This window comes from Acanthisitta chloris, unplaced genomic scaffold, assembly GCF_000695815.1.
Source record: "Acanthisitta chloris isolate BGI_N310 unplaced genomic scaffold, ASM69581v1 scaffold16510, whole genome shotgun sequence".
NCBI classification, from domain to species: Eukaryota; Metazoa; Chordata; class Aves; order Passeriformes; family Acanthisittidae; genus Acanthisitta; species Acanthisitta chloris.
This window is the reverse complement of record NW_008650056.1, coordinates 78569-81901: the sequence shown is the minus strand read 5'-3', so window position 1 is coordinate 81901 and position 3333 is coordinate 78569. Positions and strand designations below refer to the sequence as shown.

Genomic DNA, 3333 nt, shown 5'->3' with positions numbered 1-3333 from the left:
TGAATGAGGAAACAGTTTGGAACAAAGCCTATGAAACAATCTGGTAAATCAGGATGGTCATAGACTTTTAAAACACTCTCCGTCTTCTGTAACGCACTACCCAAAAACATGACAAAATCTCCTTACAAAACTTGGAAGAGTTACTAAATGATACAATGTAAGTTTTACCCACCACTACTGTTTACAGTAGTATCTGCTTGAACTACCCTGTCCCCTCCTACAGGATACATTTCAGTGATTTGGAAATGTTCCTAAGACTCTTGAAACCTGCAAGGTGACTTTTTTTTCTGGCTCAGACAATGCAAAACAAAGGGACCACATGCAAGACGTTCAAAGAAGGTGTCTTTTTTCTTTTTTTCCCAGTGCTATGTATCTGCTTTGTAAGCAAGGAAGGCTTTGGGTTGGTTCCTGGAGTGCTGCTCTTTCCTGCAGCAGTTTCCTGCAAGTTGCACAGGGTGATCCTGGAGGGAGACATGGTGGAACAGGATCAGGTCTCTGCACTACTAATCCTTCATTCAGACAGTGCCCTTCAGTCTCCTAGTTGGATGGAAGTCGGAGAGAAGTCAGGCTTCTCTCTGGCTGAGCCCATTTTACTCCATGGAAGCTTGTTTCAGACACAGTGATCCCAGAGGCAGGTAAAAGGCACACCAGAACAAGGAGACCACTGCTATGAGCTGCAGGAGAGCTTCAGGGGTGGACAACTCATGCTACTTTGAGAAGGACAGCCTGCCTTTCTCATTGCAAGGCATTGCTATGGGGTGAGCCACTCACCTTGTCCTGGTGGGAAGAATGAGGATGACAGTGGCAGTTCATGGCAGTAATATGCAGGAGCTCCTGGCTATGTGAGGAGAAAGCAATACTGCACCACAAAACAGATTTCCTTTTCCACAGGACATCAGCTCTTTGAAATAAGACATTTCAATAGATGAGAAAGAAATAAAAATGGAGAAAATACCCACTGCAAACCTCTTAAAAATAAGAGAAGTAATGAGGAAGATGATACAGTTTTTCATGAAACCTGTTGCTGAGACAAATGAAAACCCTAGCTGCTCTGCCAAAAAGCATCATGACAGTGGCAGCCACTAGAGAGCAGCCTTGAAATCTCCTGGAAGAATCAATTGGATTTATTCTTGAAGGAAGAAGTGAAATCTGAGTCGACACCGCAGAGATGTTTTTGCAAGAAATCCCCTTGCTGGGCTTGTTTCACTTCTAATCAGTGTTGAAAAAACCAGCAAGACTAGTTTCTCATTACGGGCTTAACTTCAGTAGGCCTGTGCAAGGATGAGGCTGGGAATTCACCCTTCTTAAATCACCCTACCAGAGACTGGAGGGGGAATTTCTGTGGGCCCAGGTTCTCTGGACTGCATCAGGACCTGCTCCACAGACAACCAGGAGATATGCTGCCAAAGCACAGCCAGCTGTAGGTCCTTAGTTGCCCAGCTGCACCCATGTGTGACAGAGTGGACAGCTCAGGAGGAGAGAGTAAAAATCATAGTCACCTTGCCCATTAGGTCCAGTGGATAAAAAAGGTCTGCTGAAAATAAAAAGGCCTGATTTAGGGTCAGATATCTTAATGTATTACTTCATTCTTACTCTACTAATTGCCTTGGACATATGCAAGCAATATAGGAAGAATGAGGCTTCTCAAATGTGTGTCCAACTTCTGCTCTCCCCCAGGGATGCAGACATCACAGGATGCTCAGACAAGCCTCATGGCTGAAAAGAGCTACTTCTAGGCCATTTCCCCAGGAAAACAATGCAAACTGTAGGTTTTGGGGATCTGCATTTTAGGAAGGGCATACCTTCAAGCAGATCCATCCCACCCCCTTGAGGGATGGCCCATCAATTTTCATATTCATAATAGAACCACTGATGTCAGATAAGGCTTCCAAAATTTGAGTCCAACCTTTGTATTCTATTTATATATATATTTTACATATATATATGTGTGTATTTTTATATATAGGCTATAGCATCCCAAATCTACATGTACACATTTCCTTTTTCTCTTCTTTCAAAGGGACTCAAAAAAATGTTATATGGCTTCAGTTTTGGTGATAGCTACCTCCATTCTCTGGTTTCAGGGATCTAGTAGAAAGGTCCTGGATCTTAATTTCCTGCCTCTTGGGCTTTTCAGGGCAAGCATGAGCTGCTTCTATGGAGAATGCTCTTTCTCAGAGCAGGGAAAAGGAAGGAAAAGCTCAGGGAAGGAGTAGTTGCTGCTGTGTGCCAGTCTGGTGGCTGCACCTCTCTGCAAAATCAAAGATGTGCATAACCTGGGGAAAATACTAGCTTTCTGCTAACCAAAACCTCTTCACAGCTCTGGGGAGCAAGCGGGACTGTAATGGTGATTTATCCACCTTGTGAAGCCTGATGTGCATTCAACCACTCACTGCAAGCTCAGGAAGGATGCTCAGCTGATTGGCTGCAGTATCAAGAAGAGTGACCAAGGGAAGGCCCTGGGACAAGGGCCTGAGTTGGCTAAGTAACTAAGTAACCAGCGGGCACCAAGGGCCATCTACGTGTTATCCAAGGTACAAAGGAGATGGGAAGAACGGGGCTTCACCCAAACAAGAGTTAATTTTCACAGATGCTGTTGGCATTTTTAAAGACATCTACATAGCAGCGAAAACTTTTTGAAGTAAGACATTTCATCAAGACTTTGTTTCAGAAAACCAGTCTGTGCTGGAGTCAGGGGATAGCTGAAGTATTACAACAAAAAAGGTCCTTCTAGTAAAACAGGGCCTCTTTACCACCCCAGGTGAAAGGTGGGATTCTTTGGTCTTCTTTAACACCGGGTGAGCAACATTTATGCAAAAACACGAACAAGCAAACATTAAAGAAAGAACCACTCAAAGAGCCTCTCACTTGACAGACATTCTCCACTAGGAAGGGAATAAGAATGACAGATGAGCTGGGTTAGTATGCTGTTAAGGCATCCCCCTGTTCAGGGGATGAATGATGAGCACTCTGGAGGAATCCTTGAAGAGAATGATAACTTTGTTTTTTTTCATACCAGTGCTTATAAAGGGGTAAGGAAACAGCTCTTCCATAAACATTTCTGCTCTACCCTTTCTCAAAATTCTGATTTAAAAAAGTTCATGCATATGTATGATACCTGATTCTTGTTCTTTACATGTAGTACACGGCATTAAAAATTTTGTCATGGCCACAAATATGAAAAATATCTTGCCCCAAAGTTTCTGCTTCTCCTCCTACCATACAAAAAGTATCTTCAGGCTGCAGTTGAACCTTAGAAGTTTCCTCGGCGTAAGTATTTGTTAGTGAAAAAATGGAAGTTGAAAATGGTTTACAGGCTGAATTGGCTCCTCT

The 3333-nt window shown here is 43.3% G+C and overlaps 1 protein-coding gene across 1 annotated transcript in view; it reads right to left on the bottom strand.

The window, feature by feature from the left end:
• The window catches only part of LOC103810627 (A-kinase anchor protein 2-like), a gene marked incomplete at its 3' end in the record, with an annotated part of 9850 nt that overhangs the window by 283 nt on the left and 6234 nt on the right, over positions 1–3333 (bottom strand).